The sequence below is a fragment of the Strongylocentrotus purpuratus genome, unplaced genomic scaffold, assembly GCF_000002235.5.
Source record: "Strongylocentrotus purpuratus isolate Spur 01 unplaced genomic scaffold, Spur_5.0 spur5_contig_847, whole genome shotgun sequence".
Classification (NCBI taxonomy): Eukaryota; Metazoa; Echinodermata; class Echinoidea; order Camarodonta; family Strongylocentrotidae; genus Strongylocentrotus; species Strongylocentrotus purpuratus.
In genome coordinates this window covers 956267-963013 of record NW_022145554.1, presented here as the reverse complement: position 1 = coordinate 963013, position 6747 = coordinate 956267, and the positions used below count along the sequence as shown (strand labels likewise).

Below are 6747 nucleotides of genomic sequence, written 5' to 3'. Positions count from 1 at the left end.
CTTTGTGCTTCCACATAAATCATTCATTTCATCATAACAACTTAAAAGAATGTTTACAAACACGGCGGAAGGGATTAGAATAGAGAATGTGCCTTTTTAAGAACATGAAGTTCTGATTTTCATTGTTGAAAACGATCTCTCTTTCAGATAGCAATCAGCGTAAAATTGTGACTTCCTGAGTTTCTTTTTCTTTTCATTTTTTTCTCCAAAACCACTCCTCCACGCTTGGATGATTGACAAGCCTCGAAGCTGCATTCGTGCTGTGTGCTGCAATGCATACACACACAGCTACAGTGCAGAGCAGTGCATGCATGTAGTACGGTAATTGCTTAGCGCAGTGCTGTCGCGAGTCCATCTAGTGAGTTAACGGTCCTTCCCGGTTTTTCTTGGATTTATACACGGATATCAGGTCAAGCTGGCGTGGTTATCAGACGAAGATGACGAAGCGGTATGTGATTTTTCAAAAATCTCATTTAATTACTAATTTTTGATGTAGATTCGTCAAAATCTTAGTTCAAAGTCGGGATAGGGTGTTGGATTTTGCAGCGGTACTCCGGCGACTTTGGCAGGCGGAGCACGCGGGGCAATGGGCAGTGTGTGAGAGTGTGTGTGTTCGAGGACGGGCTAGCTGTGAGGGGAAGGTGTGCATTTGTCTACGTGCGCTCAGCCAGCGAGCCGAGCCGTGCTCTGTTCAATGTGTTTATCACATAGCGGTGGAATGATGTTTAAACATGATTTAAAGTTTAAAGGGCCGCACGTTTTGCTGTGCGCGGAAGTTTGTTTTCTTTGTTCATATAGAATCACCCACATGGAGCCACCATGTTGTTTACAAATATATTTATTAGGCTCTAGGGAGCCTCCCAGATTCGACAGACATTGACCTGTCTTTGATGTCTTTCATGGCAATAAAACAGTTTTTATTGTATGCAACTGACTTGTGCTGGAAGTGTACAGAACTAGCTACAGACATTTTGGGACCAGTTATTAATCAGTCTCCCTTTCATTCTGGTCTAGGCAATCACTATCAGATATTTCAGAGTAAAAAAAAAATCCAATAAATAGATTTGTGTATGATGAAACAAATGGATCCGAAACAAATACATATTACATTCTTTTAGTTTGTTCTGTAAAAATATAACATTTTAAGTTCAAATCACATTTTGAACCCAGTGTAATTGTTGTAGGCCTAGATCTATGTGAAAAATAAAAAGTTAAAGAAAAAAATTGGGGCATCATTGATCATTCACGAAGCTATCATAAGTACAAGTTTGCCGACATCCCATTAATATGTGTATAAATTTTATGTTGGATGTCATTGAACTTGTACTACGACGGTTTCGTGAAATAATATGCTTTGATTGACAGCTCGGTTCATGGCCTTCTTTGGGGATTGATTGTTAAACTGTCCTGTCCAGTACCACCGTAGATGTACATTTGTAGATGTACTTCACTGCTCCACAAAATAGATTTGAATTTCTGTTCCACTTGTATGTACCTCTTTTAATATTCAATAGTGGACAAGATGCACATTTTGTCTGGACCAGAAAAGCGGGGCAATTTTGTTTCTGAAGTGCACTCTCTGTAAACATGTATGTGAATGGTGTCTAATGCTTGATGGGGATCAAATGTTTGTATTAAATATCTTCACCGAGTCAAACAGGTTTTATTTTTTACCTCATCGGGACTCTTTATTTAAATCTTGATCCACGGCCCTGTAACAAAAAAGATAAGTTAGCAATTCATTTCTATGCAATGGGCCCGCCCCCCCCCCCCCCTCTGGCAAAAAAAAGGGCTCCCAAAGTCCCACGGCCCCACCTCTGGCAGGGGGGGGGGGGGGTGTTGAGTAAAAAAAAAAATATTAAACAAAATTTTTTTATTTTTAGTGCTCATTCACCCATTGAGCGAAATAAGGGTCCACATGATTTTCAAATTTTTGCCCCCCCCCCCCATTTGAAAAAGCCTGGATATGCCATTGTGTATACATGTACATGTACATGTAGGATGTTGTCTGGGGACTTTGAATTTGTAAGATAGCACAAAGTTGGTATGGATTGAGTCAGAAGCCCTCTGTTCAAGCTTGCTCTAGTATTACTATCAGCCTTATCAGCAATTAATCAATTAACCTTTATGAAATTCAAAAGATCTACATGTACCACTCAATTATTAAAACGCAAAGATCTGGCGGCTTTGAAAATGAAAGTTGGCACAGAGTTGGTGTGGATCGAGTCAGAAGCACTCGCAGCAGACTTGCTCTTACAACTAATCTTAACTACATCTACATGCAGCAGTCATTTATGTAAGATATTCAAATGGTCCAGTACTCCATTATTATGAAACACAAAGCTCTATCGTGACCTTGGCAGTGACTGTGGTTTCAAAACCCTTACAACAACTGGCGGTGAACTTTAAACCATGCTTATTTCCTCCTCCTCTGGGTATGTATCAATTGCGCATCTGCTGGAGATCAGTTTGGGCAGGTGTCAGCGATCAGCATTTCCTTCATCTGTAACAGTGCACACTCTGATCATAGCCATGTACCCACTGACGCGACGGCTGCCTCAAAAGACTACAGTTTATTTGATAGTACAGTCAAACCTGTCTACAAAGACCACCTGTCTACAAGGTACAAAGACCACATTTTTTGTTTCCCTTGAAAACGGTTTCTCATTGAAACATGTAATAAAGGAACCTGTCTACAAAGACCACCTTTTGTTTGACTTTAATAGGGGATTTCGTCCACTGAATGTACATGTACATGTACAATACATGTACATGTACACTGTATGTCCCTCATGACATCAGGGCTCAACACTGACAGGTGCGTGGGACACATTGATGCCAAAATACAGAAGTTGGGGTCGCCGCCCCCCCCCCCCCCCCAATTTTGATATTTTTCATACATGTACATGTAGGGCTCATGCTGTTATGCATACAATGTACATGTATACAGTCTGTAAAAAGTTAAGACCAGACCCCCTCCTTAAAAAAAATAGTGTGGAACTTGTGGAAGCCTCTAATAATCAAAACAATTATCTAGTATTGATAAAAACAAAATTTATCATAACTTTGGGCTTCAGCTATGTACATACATACATGTAAGCCTGTACATGTAAGCCTAAAGCTATGGTCACAAATCAGAGCAGCGACCGACCGATCAGTAGCCTGCTCGGTCGCTGCTGGAATTAGGCATCGCCCAGCGATAAGGTCGGTGCCCGGGCGGCGACCGCCCAGGCACCGAGCGTATTTTGGGCGGCGAGTGAAAAGTGAGCAGGCGCTGCCCAAATTTTAACTCCGCGCTAAATCTTCAGCGGCGACCGAGCGATGCCCTAAAAACGAGCGGTGCCTGGGCGGCCGCCGCTCGGTGGCCGGGCAGCCGCCGGGCAGAATTGGTTAAAAACTCGCCGCTCGGCCGCCGAGCAGGCTACTTTTGGGTAATGTGACCATAGCATTAATACTAGAAATCTTCACTTGGCCAACATGTCCTTAGACATGACATTTTATCTCAAGTTGTCTCAATTAATCCAGTGGGTACTTGGACCCTGGTTTTACTTAAATTTGTTTAAGTGCATTCTATGCTGATTACTATAGCTGCTTGAACTAACAAATGTACATCAACATCATTGTACATAGATCTACAGTTTACAATATACTTTACAGTATACATGTTGATAAGATTAGGTTTGACAAATTATATTGATGCCAAGATCTACAAGGAGTTGTAGCCCCTCCTACACATAATGTACTGTACATTGTATTTGCTCGTAGATTTTAATGATGTATGTTTAAAACTGTTTGTTCTGCATGATAATGTTTACAGAGCACTTACAACACCTACATGTGTGTATTTGAGTAATAAGGAGCCATACATGTAGAACATCCTTCTACAAATGTACTTTGTATTAACGCATGTTTGCTGTAGAATACAAATTAATACAGTGTACATACAGTGTAGCTGCGATATGTCAAAATGGGAGTGTACCTGTGGTTAGAAGCTGAAAAACTTTGTATGTTGCAAGCACTTTGGCCGTTATGATATCAGGACGGACAGGACCATTGAATCATTGGTGTATCAACTCCTGTCAATTTGTAGATCTATAATCATATACATGTACTGTAGCTTTATACAGTATCATCTTTACCACTTTGGCAATTGGTATCATTACCATCAGAAGCTCATTATCCAGGGCTCCACACCAGCTTTTTTGGAAGAGCGTCCAGACTCCAGATTGAACTTTTTACTGTCAGTGTGTACATGTACATGTACGGGGGTTCGCTCACTATTCTGAAGGACTGCAATTAATATATGGACCTCTATTTATAAGGACCGCTATTCATAATTTGAGAAAAGGGTTGCTATTCATAATACGGGTCGCTATTCCGTATTATGAATAGCGACCCTCATTTCTTAATATGAATAGCGGTCCTGATGAGTAGTGACCCCCAATATAAATAATGAATAGCACCCCATCTTCATGTTTTTGAATAGCGACCCCGATTTTGTATTATGATTAACGGTCATTATGAGTAATGACCCTTGATGGGAATTATGAAAAGCAACCCTCATCTAACATTATGAATAGTGGTGTCTATGAATAATGGTCCTTACACCTTAATGAATAGTGACCCCCTTTACGTTTATGGATAGTGATCCCTCACATGTACATGTAGGAAGTTACATGTTATGAAAAGCGGTCCTCATGACTAGGGAGGTTACCCCCGTACATGTACAAGTCCTATGAAAAATTTCAAAATTTTTGGGATCCGACTTGGATTTCAGGCGCCCATACATGTATGTCCTGGGGTACCTATTTTAAGTCGAGCCCTGCATTATCCATCTTCTGCTGGGGTATCAACATGCTACATACCTCCTTGTCTTGTGGGAATAGGCTCTTCTTTCTTCTTGCTCCTCCTGAGGCACTTCTGCCTCCTCAGGCTCCAACTCGGGCTTGTTCTATTTAAAAAAAAATCAACATGCCCCATCCCCCCCACCTTCAGCGAAAAAAGAAGAAGAATAGCGGGAGGAAGGGCGTGGTGGGGGGGGGGGGGGGGGGAGTCTCTCACTACGAGCTGGTGGAACGGCGGGAGAATGTGTGTGGTGGCGGGAGACTCCCTCCAAATGCCCAAATGCGGGAGGGTTGACAGCCCTGTCAAAGAAGACCACCTGTCTACAAAGATCACATTTAGTTTCCCTTGAAACTGTTGAATAGTTTTTCTCATTGAAAAATTTACTGAAGACATACGGTAGTGTACATGTACATAAGTCTTAGTACATATTCATGTACATGTATGTGAATTATATAAAGACCACCTGCAGCACATGTAGATGTACAGAGAGTATTCTCTCTCTCTCTCTCTCTCTCTCTCTCTCTCTCTCGAGCATACAGCTGTCTTATTATCAATGCATTAGCAGAATCACAAGAGCCCATATACATGTACATGTACATGTACATGTAACCCCATACCAAATACCTTGCACTTTTGTTGTATACTTGTCTATTTACAGGACAGTACCCGTTTACAATGTATGTACTTCAAGCTTGTAAAGTGCATTAGTATACATGTACCTGTAAAATACAGCATGTACGCCTACATGTACATCATGGTAATCATACATACATGTACATGTAATATGTACACTTTTCTTGTGTTTCATTGCCAGTGATGTTTATGAAATCCAGGCTCACTTGTAGACTTGATGATCTAGACACCAAATGATGGACATCGCTATTAGAGATGTGTACAATAAATATTTTGACAAATATGTTTGAAAACCTGAAGGTGCATGGCCATGAAACATCAGACCAGTCCTCAAGTTATGATTTATTATGCATGGGGCAGTGGAGAGGAATGAACAATTTAGGAATTTTTTGACCAAATGGTTACAGGGTTTTCCTTGTGTGTCTTGGGGGCTCTCCATCATCATGGTGTAGTGGTGAATGTGACCTTCTCCTGACCTTGTCAGGAACCAGAGATGACATGTAAATGGTTCAAAGTAGCCCATCTGTTTTTACTTCATAATGTAAATATAGTCTGTAAGAATACACTGTATAAATATACATGTACATGACGTAGAGGAAGTTGAGTGGGTTTTACTTTTAATTGGATGTACAGTATGAAGGTTAGAGGTTCTTGTCCCTTCAGGGCTCTATTATTTTATTAATGTTTCGCAATTTGGGTTTTTAAGTAAAAAGGCGGCAGGGCCTTCATGTTTGTGAAAGGTATAATATTAGAGTGCTGTTTGAGCCTTCAAGTGGTATTGTATATGTACATACCTGTATATGGAGCCAGTATTGCCAGTAACCCCCCCCCCCTCCAAAATAAAGAGAGAGAAAAAAACCTTGGCAGAGAGCCATATACATGTATGTACATATGTACATTGGTGTATGTATAATAGTTCTAAAGTTCTGAAAAGTGCCAACGAGAGCTACACGTACAGTACATGAATGAAAAGGCCTAGTCAAAAAAGCAATTACAACTTGTAAGTAAATAAGTATCTTAATGTATAAGATGAGGAATTATTACTTGTACATGTACATGTACAGTGTTTACATTATCGGAAACAGAGCAAATAAAAGAGAGCTCGATCACCTGAACAAAAGAATGTTTTGTTGATATTGTTTGAGATATTACAGTTATACCTCAAGTTCAATTTTAGTTCAACAGTCCCTTTAATTTGTTTTGTGTGTATCCAAAATGTTATCACCTTGCTCCTTTAACAGTAGGCCTGCATACAGTAGGCTGTACATT

The 6747-nt window shown here is 40.5% G+C and overlaps 1 long non-coding RNA gene across 1 annotated transcript in view; it reads left to right on the top strand.

Moving 5' to 3' along the window:
* The first annotated feature begins 252 nt into the window (after positions 1-252).
* LOC582553 overlaps positions 253-6747 on the top strand; it is a 57530-nt gene continuing 51035 nt past the window's right edge. Inside the window, exon 1 of the long non-coding RNA XR_004065482.1 lies at positions 253-448. This is a non-coding gene — a long non-coding RNA (polycomb group RING finger protein 3). The remainder of the gene's footprint in view (positions 449-6747) is intronic.